A 12,378-nucleotide genomic window follows, 5' to 3' on the forward strand; every position below is an offset into this window, starting at 1 on the left:
AATTTTCCAGAACCCATTCCCCAGCTCGAACACCCACGCTACACCTCTCACGCAACTTCCAACGATTTCCAGCGATCAACCCCGCCCCTGACAGCAGCAATTTTTCGATTATCCTTCATTTATCGCCAGGAGTGGCTCTCGACGACACGATGATTCGATTCGCTCGAAATGCTGGCTCTCGATCCAAGGCCGTCCGATGCAGATTCGATCAGAGCCCGATGATCCACGGACGCGGGCCTCTCGACGAGTTATTAATATCTTAATTACGTACGACTCGTTTTTGCGAGGACGTCTGGTCAATCAGTACTACAAGGCAGGACATTTCGCGGGATTAAACCCACGACGTGTACGTATTAGTCGAGCTGCCTTCCCTCGCTGTCTTCTTCAAGCATGTGATTAACGAGGCTCGTGATAGTCTGTAGTTTCTCGATATAAGCTACGCTCAGCGTTTCTTCAATTCCCCTCGGTTTTTATAAGCTTCTCGTTGGAAATATTAAAAAAGGAAATAGCTGTCGCTAAGATATTTCTTGGGCTTGTTAAAGCTTGTTATTCACGACGAATTGCGAGTTTCTAGTGATAGTCATAGCTGACATTCAAGATTGTTACTGAAAATTTAGTTGACAGTTATATGTTCTAATTAGGTTCAAGCTTCGAATAAAATATCATTCCTTTTTCTTTTATCCACAGTAGATTGAGTCTATTAGATAACAAAAAATTCTCAATTACAATTGAAAGAAAATAAAGAAGTCAAAAATTGAAATCTTCAAAGTACAGGTACTACAGCCTCAAATTTACCTATTGATTTAGGTCATATGAATATTTTGCATCCATTCCATAAATCTTCTTTAATTTTCATTAAAGATTGTCTGCTCGCTAAAAAGCGTCTTCACTGCCGCCACAGAAAACCGATATCGAATCTCCTCCATCAGTCTCCCTCTCCATTTTGCAGAGCAAGATCACTCAGATTTTTGCAGCCACCGCAAGAAAAGATGATCGCGCGAAATCGTTTTTAGTCCGCCTCGAGAGGAGCAAAGAAACCTTCGAATGGTTCTCCGCCAATTAAAATCGCGCGCCATTAGGGGTACAATGATTCCGCGGCGAGCGCAGGTGAATAATCGACGCGCACCAAGTATCGATCAAATATGGTAAATCGTACAGGCGATACTCCGCGGAATCGGAATTAATCGCCCCCCGATCGGCCCTGTAATCAATTGCATATTCAACGATGACAGGGTGGGGGGAAAAAGCGCGGCAAAACACTCAGGCCAATACCAATTCATCAAGGGTTATGAGATAATTCACGGCGGCGTTGCGCCGTCACGTGGCCATGATTATTGCTCGCGGAACGAATCGTAAATTTTGGAGCGCATTTAACACGCTGGTTGCTGCCTGCGAAGCCTCTTGTTTATGGGGAGATAGGGGAATCTTTTTTGCGGGGATTGGAATTCCTGGAGAGGGAAGAGATACATGTTTCTCGTTATAAGCTCGTTGCTAGGTGAACTATTTTATAGAATTATTCAATAAAAGTAGGTATTGTCTCTCTTATTTACTCTGTGACATGGACAACAAGGTCCTTAGAATAGGAAAATATGTATGTAATTTTAAAGCATATTAATATTATAATATTTATATATAAACAATTATCGTCTACTGTAGGTAAAAGATCTAAAAATACCTATAGTTCAGATAACTAAGTTATTCTAATAAATTTCTAGTCAATTTTATAGATATCTATTTTCTATATTTTTTCATTCTCTCGCTTTTCAAGTGAGGACAGTTAGCTAAATAATGTTATATCTCAGCACCAATTTCAAGGTATAGGTTCTAACGAGAAAGCCCTGTAATCGGTGAATCCATCCTGGAACCGAATGAGTTTGTTTTAATTGCGATACCTGAACCAAGGCGGTATTTTCGTCAGATTAATACAGCAAGCAAGCACTCGTCGGGCTCTTTTAATCGGGCAATCTCAAACATTTGTTCAGCGGATACGCTCCTCTCACGGCGGCTTTATATGGCGTCGGCAGCTTCTTACGCGGTGCTACCGTTTCATTCCCGCCGACAGGTCATCCGCTACCGAAATCAGGAACTCGATGATTTATGGGTGCTTGAAACGCTCTTTATACACTTCTTTTATAATATCAGAGAAGGGGGAACTCTCAAACAGACATAAACTGTCGTCTGGAGTTCTACTCTCTCTATAACCTCCATCGCAAATTTTTGTACTAATACTCCATATGATATTACTCAAATAATAACTAATTTTTGAGATATTGGTAGATATTAAAAAATCACTTTATGCATGAAATTTGAGGAAAAAGTTATTGCCTGATGTTTCAAAGAAATTATGATTTCTGAGATGTGTGATTGTTGCAGCAAATGAGCAACATGTAATTCAAAAACAAAATGAAGGTAGTATGCATTGAAAATTTAATATTCATCCCCCAATTTCTGTAAGAAAATGTTCAAAAATAATTCTGTTCACTGAATCACTCAAATCTTCCCTAAAACACCCCTAAAATACCCCTAAAACACCCTTCAAGACTATTACCCCTTTCCCCAGAATTTCTCCCTCCACCCCCGCGCCAAAAGAGCCAACAAGCCTCGAAACGAGAGAGCACCTTCCTCTTGAGCACCAGCGCAGTGACTCCAAGAAAGTTGCCTTCCATTCGAGCGGGGGTGGGGAATCGGGAGCTCGCCAGTGGTTTTCCCATGGAGTTGGGGAAGGTCGGAAGTCGTGGCAGATCGATGGTGCAAAGCTATGAAAGAAAAGCATCCGCGCGAAAGGGGCAGCCGCGTGCAGGCGACGCGTCTTTATCGGCTCGCGTTTCCTCGTCGCGATCGCGGCCGAGTGTGCGCGCGAGCCACCCGCGGGAGCACGCTCGCGTACGCTAGGAGGGTGGCATCGGGACTGTGCACGCGTGAGAGAGGAGCGAAGGAGAGGGAGAGACGGTCGAGAGAGAGGGAGCACGCTTGCGCGCGCGAACGCGCGCACTCCTCGCGAGCGTCGATAAAAGCGAGCGCCGCCGGGCGGAGCGTGCATTTCTCGCGCGCCTTCGACGCTGGCAACCCGGCTGACGCGGAGGATACGATCCTTTGAATCGGTTTCAGTCTCTCCTAAAATTTTAATTAACATTAACGAACAACACTTATCAGAAGAACTGTCTTCATCTCGCTTGGACGATTCTCATAGTGTCTCCACGCGGTGCTGTGTTCTTAAAAAACTGTTCTCCCTCGTGATTTGGGGGGAAGATCCTCCTGCAAAGTCACCTGCAGCGATTTTTCTCGCGAGAATTGATAAAGACACTGTGACTGGTTGTTGGTGCGAGTGAGGGGTGGAGGACGTTTTGGGAGTGAAGTTAAATGGAAGAGACACTGCTGCGAGTTGGGTCTAGGGACTGAGATATTGGTGGGGAGGTTGGAGGATCGAGGTGGTTGATGGATCGTTAGATCGAGAGACGAAGAGACAGTGAGAGTTTCTGCGTGGCGGTCGACGGGGAATCGGAGCTTTTATCGGCGCGATAAATCACGACTATGTCGGGAATCCCTAGTCGTTGACGGCCCTGCGAGCAAGGGACACGTTCTGCTGGAGGACGATTTCGCACGATCTAATCGAAACTGGCTATCAGGTAAGAGTAGATTGAGGAGACGCGAGAGGGTGATTCTGTGATCGTATGGGTCTGAAAATTGTACAGGGTGGTGGTGAAGATTTACTGCGTATTGTATTTAATTTAGAGGCAGAAGTTCAGGAATATCGAAAAGTAGTAAAATTAGCATCACTAGCAAATTATTTGGCAGCCCAGAAAAAATGTTTCTTGACTCTGTTCTCAATTTTAAACAATGTGTGACTTTCAAATGATCTAACAATATAGAAACTTAAGTCAAGTCTTAACGTGAGCTTCTAAAGACTAAAAGACTCTGGAAATTATACTAATTGTAATAATATTGAATTTAAAGTCTTTTTCTTCGTTTGATAAACAAGAAAAATAGCAAACTTTGTATTTGGGATTTGAATGCTGGTTTCAAGGAAAAAATAAGTAATTTATGTGGGATTTCATCTCGCAACTGCGACCCTTACTTCGGCTTCATTAGTGAGTCTTACTGAACCGCCTTTCTGTAGAATATTTTCCCTAAAATTCAGTCTCATTACTTTCTTTCCTCGCTCCGCATACTATTAAGGGAAGCACAAATATTTACTGTTGCTTTTGTTTGTCAGGGTATACTGCTCTGAGCCAGATACTTAACACTGTCGCTTGGTTCGGGTCTCTTTGACCTGCTGTGCATTCAAGTGGTATCCTAAATTTATGAAGAAATTCTTTTGGCTTTCGTTTACCTTATTTCCTTGTACAATTTGAAAGGAAATATTTTGAAAAAACAAGCAAATGAAGTTTTCTGTGTTTCCTTGTCACATAAATTCACAGTTTTAGAATATTTTATTATCATGCCTGGAAAAATCGTGCATTTGAGAACTATAAAGTGGCTCACAGATCATAGATCCATTCATAGGCATTGCAGACATTAGCAAAACATGAAACCACTCTATTGTATTTTTTTATCTACCTCCTGGGTCCATTTTTTAAATTAATTCCAGATCAGTTTCTTTCATTTGAATACAAACACTGAAAAGTATCTGTACAATTTCAAATAGTATCTCCAAAACTCGTCACTTGAATAATTCTTCAAGTCACTCTCCTACCCCAAAACACCTTCATCCCTAACCACCATCAAGCCCTCCCAACATCACCCCCAGAACGCAAATATACAGGACCTCAAACATATCCAAACATCCTGCTACTAAATGCCAAGCACATCGATCCTCCACGCTCAGTTTCTCGCGCTGGCGACTGTCTAATATAACTGCCGAGTAGAAAAGCATCTTATCGAAGCGCTGTGCCCCTCCATCCGGAGGGTGGCGTCCCTCATTGTCCGAGGGAAGTAGACACGAGTCCCTCCCCTGCTCGTCGCGGATCGCCCCTCGTAACGAGCGCTTTGAATCGGACACACTGTCACCGAGGAAACACGACGTTCCTAAGTGGCGGTCCCGCTTCATTAAATTCTGTTATCCGTCGGGCCACATTGTCCCCGCGCCCCCAATTCGTCCCACGGACACCTGGCAGGCCGAGTGAGTGCCTCGACAATGGTTCTATGCCACCCCCGCATTATTTCACAATCACGCGACCCTGGTCCAGCTCTCTCGCGCTGCCCTCGATAGGGGATCGGTGGTTAATACGCCGAGGGGCGGGGTGGAAGAAGAGCACCAATGATGCACTCGTTACCGATGCATTGATGCAGCCACGACAATATTCGAAACGATCCAGGAACGCTGCAAAAGATAAAAGGGCTGGCTCGCGATGAGAGGTGAAAAGGAGGCAGCTGTATCTCGTCTAGCCGCGCTTCAATTACCTGCTAGAATTACCCACGCGACTCTGCATCACAATTAATTCGTAATTAAATCCTTTGGCTAGGAGGCGTGGTCCTTTTCAGCGACGTATAGAGAGCCTCGGCTCATGCACCGGTTGGTGGGCACCCACGTCCGACCGCTCCGCGTCGAACGACGTCGAGCGTATCGTCGGGCCGGGGTGACAGCCGGAAATAAAGGGCCGGCCGTGCATTAGCGTCGACGGTCAAAGGGTCGCTCGAATATCGACCGAGACGGTCGACAGCGTTAAATTGCCATTTGTCGGCCGGGGAATGCCTCTGATTAGCGCGCTGAGGCTATCACCCAATATGTCGCTCGCTCGCTCTGCGCGACCAGCGCAGAATTCCCTTTATCCGTGGAAAAAAACCACGATTCGCTGCAATTGCTCGCCGTGGAGACTTGTTGCATCCTCGAGCTGCCTGCTTTTGCCAAAAGTTGCGCGGAGAGGCTTTTATTGTAGATGAAAGGAGGATAATTATGGCGAGAGAGGTGGAGGGTGTGTAGACAAAATTTCTCTTCTTCTTTTTTTTAATACTACTGATGCACAGAGGTGGTAGCAGAAATTGCAGGCCCCTGAAAACATTGTTGGTTCGTGAAGGAACGAAGTGGTGGAAACTAAAATTGTCGAAATAATTCTGATAAAAACTGTCTACAAACATACTTAATTCTCTAGTGTCTTCAGTATTAGAAATTGCATAGAAATTCTCGAATTATATCTCAACTATTTCATTCTTATTTATAACCTTCAACAGATCTAAAAAGATAGACCTGATACAAAAATTACTATCATAACCACATACTGTTGATATCCCCTCCAAAGTTCTCTCAGGTTTCAGGTTCCTCAATAAATTCTACGAATCCAACTCCCCAAAACAAAGGACCAATTCATCGCCAGAGACAATCAGTATCGTCTCCAAATTGGCAATTTCGATCAAATCTGCATTTTGCCTGGTCTACCCCGCTGGATGCAATCTCCAGAGTGGGGTAGCTGCATAACGTAGCGAGCGTTTCGGTATAAATTTTACGTCCGACACCCAGTACAAGGTTCGTTTTCCTTATCGCAGGATCAGCCCGCGGCACGGACGCGCTCCGATCGTCCGAAAATTACTTTCGCCATCCTGATCGCGTTTCCGATCGAGTTGCCCGGACAGCACGGAAAACTCGATGCGAATTACCGCCTGGGGGTGTAATATCGGCCATCGGACCCGTCCACAGCACCTCCTCCCACGGGAGATCCACTCGCTCCTTTCTTCGACACTCTTTCGCGCTCTTTCTCCAATCGCGTTTTATCTTCGGTCTTTCTCGCGTCTTTAACCTCGTGTTATTAAGCGTCCGATTCACGCAGCTCGAGCTGCGATCCAATATGGAAAATTGTGTTAATGTCTAGCTTTGGTTGGAGAGATAACTGATTCTGGGGAAAATAGACGTGTGAAAGGAATTTGACGGTGATTCAGCAGGAGTGGAATTTTTTATATTTTTAGAGGTTTCGAGCTTTCAAATTCTCATGTTCTCTAAGTTTTCAATATTTAAATTTTCAAAGGTTTGAATTTTCAAGTCCTCGGTACTTTTAAATACTTACCTTTTCGGAATTTTAAACTCTCAAATTTTCAAATTTTAATATATTCGAAATTTCAAATTGTGAGACATCTCAATATTTAAATTTTCGAAATTGTCACTAAAAATATGTGTACTTATCACTTACCATACCTATACGTCTTCTGATCAGTCTCCAAAATACCTGCAATAAAACTAACATAATTCAGGACACCTAAAGTGCCGAGTGCCACAAAATCCAGGGCAAAAAAAGACACCTGTGGGTGGGTGCGAGAACAAAAGGGTTAAGCCAGCGAGGGACCGCTTCGAGTGGAAAACGACTAGTAGAATAGGTCTGAAAATTGTAGCGAACCGCCTTCGTTCAGCACATAATCGATGTCTCCTCTTCAGGATCCTCGACCCTTCGGGACAAACGACCAGGATGTCGCGCCTACTCCCCTGAATTACTATCCCCATGCACGCGAGCTTCCCAGACCTCCCCACAGGACGCGGAAATTCTGAGAACTATAACCAATCCCGGCGCATCGGCGTTTATTTCAATCATGGCCAGCTGCACGGCCATCCATTCGAGGTTACGACGGCTAATACACGTGTTAACGCGAGGAAACTGTCTAGTCCTGGCCACGCTAGGGATCAGACCTGACTCGATCGATTAGCAGAGCCTCCTCCCTGCGCCTGATTACTGTCTTAACCCGCGGCTATTCGGAGCAGGAAGACCCATCGGTGATTGAAAAACTACGGGTATTATAAATATGCAGATGAAACGGGGAGGAAGGAAGGGAAAAATAAAGCAGTCCCTGGCTCTCTGTCCCGCTGCCACATCCGTCTTGTCTACTGTGGATGTATATTACTCGCCAACGACGCACCCTCCGTGCATGCGTGCGTGCATAGAAAATGACCTGGCCTCTGGTGGCCTCTGCATCGCTTATCTTGTGGCTATCTGTTGTATGCGGTACGAGTTTCTCTTTTCTTTAATTGTTAGGGAAGTTTGTGGCTATTTTTCGAGGGGCTAGGATAGCGGAAATTGGGAACTTTGAGGCTTGTGTGAGTCACTTTGAGTATTAATTGTGAGGTAAATAGATCAGAATTTTTAGAAAATATTTCAAATTTTTGAGCATATTTAGGAAACTTGAGATTGAAGTAGATTTGAGAATGAAGACCACGTAATTGTGGTCAGTGAAAAGTCAAACATGTGATAAGTTGCATCACTGGAGCAATACGATTCCTCAGAAACCTATACGATTGCCTCTGCTACATCTCATCCACATGATCCTACAATCCTCTGCCTCTCATATCCTCCAAAAAAATAATTCCACCCTTAAACTCGAATCACCACCCCCAAAAACATACCCTCCTGCTTCAGCTTCAACTCCCCCAAAATTACTATCACAAATTTGCCTAATATTCCTCCCACAGCGAAACCCATTAGACATTTCCCAGCACAAGAACCCTTTTCGCATGCTTTCACCGCGTACCCGAATCCCCATTGCCTCTAATACCTCATCTCATGCCCTATTTGATGGTTTTTCCCAGTCTCGATAGCGGCGATTCTCGCGTGCCTCCTGCGCCCCCGAGGCACGCGATTTCCCTGAACTCTGGCAGAGCCCGTTTGGCTGTCGACGCGGTATCGTTCTCTATTCGCGTTGAGGGTAACGGGCTCGCGATCAGAAATACGGGGAGGGCACCAGAGTAATATTACCGGTAGCGCCATTACCGCTGCGGCAAAGCGGTAGCTCGCGTAGCTGGCGCATACACGCGCTTACATGAAACGAACGCGCTCTGCCACCGAGCCACCGTGGTCCGTGCTCGTTAAAAAACTCTTCTCTCTCTTTCCCTCTGCCGCCTTATATACATATCGGAACGCGTGGAGTTCACAGAAAAGCTGCCACGCCGCCTTTGTGGACCCGCCAGTCGTGGCTCGCGTGAAACGCTCTGTATATGTACACCGTGCTCCCGCTATGCGCCACCGCGAGTGAACTCGTCTAAGGGAAACGCTCTTCGAAACTTTCTGTATTTTCATGCAAATTCCCGCCCGCTCGCCCACGGTCTTTTTCTCCGCTACTCCCAACAACGATCTTTGTGTGCGTGCTCGCCCTGTGCGTTCCTTACTCCCACTTCTCTGCCTTTGACTTTCTTTTTCACTCCTTTCGAGTGTCCTCCCTTAACCGCTGACGTGGGCGTGCGCCGCGTTCGGTACACATGGACGTGGGAAGGGATTATTTGGAGATTCTTTTGAGGAATCTGTGACACTTGGAGTTTAGAGGGTTTGCGTGTATTTTGGGAGAAATTTTGGGATGTTTTTTTGGAGTTTTAATTAAGGTCGAGTACTGCAGATAGTAGATTTGGAATTTTGCAACTTCTGAGGAGCAGACAAATTTTGGAATTCTTGTGGAATTCTAGTTCTGATAATATTCACACTTTAATTAATCCTAGAATCACAAATCATTTTTTCCTACAAGTATACTCAAATATTCTCAAGAATAAAAAAAAAACAATTTGAAAAAATTAATCTTGTTAAAAATTACAAAATATTAACACCAAAAAGTTGCATAATTCCTATATGTAGAAAATCTCAACCTTCAAGCACCTAAATCTCTTCCTACTAGGAACATAAATTCCCCAAAAACTTCACGTCTGCTTAAAATATCAAAATATTCAAACCTCCACTCTTCGTACCTCTTTCAGCCAAATTTTCCAAAAATTCCTTCGTCATTCGAATTTTCTAAATCAACCTGAAAAGCTTAAAATCTGCATTCCTCGATTCTTCCTCACGCGTAGCTTCTCCTCCCACGCTTTTTCGGATTGCACAGCCAAATACAATTGGTAGTCAGTGCGCGTCGCCGCGGGCCTCTTTTCGTATGCTGCGCGACCAGGTCGGGTCCACGAAATACAGCACGCTCGTACCTCACCAGAGAAATGTTTTCTACGATTTTCCTCGGTTTTTCGATGCCTGTCGACGCCAGTCGGTACGTGGTCGAACCCGCGAGCACGAGCTGCGATCTCTCGTACGCTGCCCGAGCCAACGCCTCTTGAATGCGAATTAGTGTTTACTGCAATCAGCTTGGTGACCCGAGAGTCTCCTCTGATCTTGATTGAGCGAGGGGAGATGGGCAAACGAGTCAATTGGCGCAAGTCAATTTACCTCATTCTGAGGAATTAGTGCTTCAGGAATTAGCTATAGTGTGATACATGCGCCTCAAAGTAGCTTAATACAGTGGGTAAATATTTTGATCAGGACTCTGGTCAAAACATTTCATAGTACCTAGATACTTATCAGGCTTGGATTTGAGTGACTCATATTTCTAGAAAATCTTTCATTCACAAATTTTTGAAGTATTTCTAAATAATATATATCCCTTTGAATTTTCTGGATTTCAATCCTTTAGTAACTTATAAGTTACTGAATATCCTCAAAATATATACCTACTGAATTTCTATTGCTCTGGAATTTTATATATACAACGTCCCTTTTATTTCTAGACCTTTACCTCCAGGGCTTAAACAGTTATCCCTCAATCGACAGCCATAAAACCATTCAAAACCGCTGACAAATCTGTCAGCGTGGCCAAAATCCCCCTAGACGAGATACTTTTACAAGCCAGAACCAATCGTGTTTTGACAAGGACTTTACCTGTCACCGACAGGATTTAAGTTCCGTCTGTCCAACACCTTGTCTGATTAATTTTGCTCCCCCCCTTTTTCCTCCAAGACGATATTATTTTCGAAGACGATGTTCGTACTTTCTAATCCCCAAGTGGAAACGTTCCTCCAAATTGTCGATGCATCGACGAGGTCCAGATCCTCAGGAGGGGACATGCAAAGTGACAGGTTCTAACTTAAGGGCCCGAGATCTTTTCTAACAGGAAAACCAGTAATCCTCTTTGGGAAACGCGTTGCTCACGAATGGGTTCGACGTGCCAGCCTTCCACAGTGTTTCCTTCAACAAGAAAAGATGAGAGAGCCGATTCGCCCTTGCGCGTCGAAATCTAAATCTTGTCCTTTTTTCCCCCTCGTCACTTTTCTTTCTTATCTTCTCGACTTTCTACGAACGTAGGGTAAACACGTCCTCTGGAATTTCCCTGATTTTCTTGGAAACAAATTAACTAGGATTTTACAAATTACGGTGATCTAGGGGTTACTAACAAGTTTCTGGTTCAGTTGAAAGGAAATAGTCTGGTAAGAAGAATTGTCAAAGTGGGGCAACTTTTTAAGTTGGAGTTGTCCCAAATTTTTGGGGCAATTTGGAATTTTGTGTGATGGCAAGTGAAAGAATGTATAGCAAATTTTATTTTTATAAAAAGTCGAATACTCAATTTTGGCGTCAAATTTGAATTAGAGCTTAGACTTAGCACACCATAGCTTAGAATTATTTTAGGTACTAAAATTCTTCGAGAGTGAGCACTAAAAATCTTGAAGTCAAACTCTTGGCCTCAAAATCAATTCTACAATTGGTTTACCAAAGTGCATTTGCTCAACTTTCTCACTATAAACTCGTCTCTAGACTTTCACACCCCTAAGAACGCACAGAAATGGCTTACCACCCCGCAAATCGTCCTCAGGAAACTACTTCCCATTTCCCCGCAACCTCGTTACCACTCGTCACAACTTAAACCGAGTCGCAATCTTACAGCGAGTAAATGCTCCATAAATCTTCCTCCTCGGTCACCCCACCCATGAACACAGCTCGAAGGAACGTCGAAAGCAAACACGGTCAAGACGCTAATCGCAAGCACGCCTATCCAAATAGTCCACTTCTCGCCACTCGTTCGCAAATTGCTCCACGCTAGGATCCCGAAGGATCATTTCCATGCCTTAACGAGGCGGGGAGGTCTAGCCAGCGGCGATGTCAGCGGGCCCCGATTGAATTAATGTATCCCCCAGCAAAAGGAAGAGTCGAACTAAAAAGCAGCTGAAAATAGCTCCAGCTGAACGAAGTGAGTACTCCAGGCCGCGGCCATTTTGCGAATCGTGTGTACCGGATCCAGCATCGGATCCAGAGGATTGTTCCGTGGCCCGATCGTGTCCTGTCCAACGTCGGTACCCCGTCGTGCTTGGTAGCTGCCACGCAAGCGATAGGTATCTCGTAACCGAAGATAAATTGGCATTATTTATATGCCCGTCACGCGCTTCATTGTCTCGCAGCCTCGTCGAGTAGCCCGTGTTGCCGTAATAAAATAATAAAACGTCCCGTCGTTCTGTCCCTTTCTCTATCACAATCTCTCGTTCGCTTTTCGAGAGCCTCGTCCCGAGCGAAAAGGGAATATTCACGAGCAGCGATTTTTCGGGGGAACGCTCTACCGAGCCGAGTCTGCCGTAGCCTGCTCCGATCGTGGCTCTCTATCTGGAAGAAGAGCCCTCTCTTCGAGGGCGCGGCTGCAGCGTATAATTTCATAGAGGCCGCTCGACGG

At 44.9% G+C, this 12,378-nt stretch overlaps 1 protein-coding gene across 3 annotated transcripts in view; it reads left to right on the forward strand.

Annotated features, from left to right (window-relative positions):
• The window catches only part of Fz2 (frizzled 2), a 144,749-nt gene that overhangs the window by 65,486 nt on the left and 66,885 nt on the right, over window positions 1–12,378 (forward strand). Inside the window, exon 1 of one of the 3 annotated variants that reach the window (XM_076390612.1) lies at window positions 3,493–3,626. The exons of the other annotated variants lie outside the window; for them this stretch is intronic. The gene's annotated coding sequence lies outside the window, so the exon portion shown is untranslated. Of the gene's footprint in view, window positions 1–3,492; window positions 3,627–12,378 lie in introns of those variants that run through there. 3 annotated transcript variants of the gene reach the window in all.

Source organism: Calliopsis andreniformis, unplaced genomic scaffold (genome assembly GCF_051401765.1).
Source record: "Calliopsis andreniformis isolate RMS-2024a unplaced genomic scaffold, iyCalAndr_principal scaffold0022, whole genome shotgun sequence".
Taxonomy (NCBI): Eukaryota; Metazoa; Arthropoda; class Insecta; order Hymenoptera; family Andrenidae; genus Calliopsis; species Calliopsis andreniformis.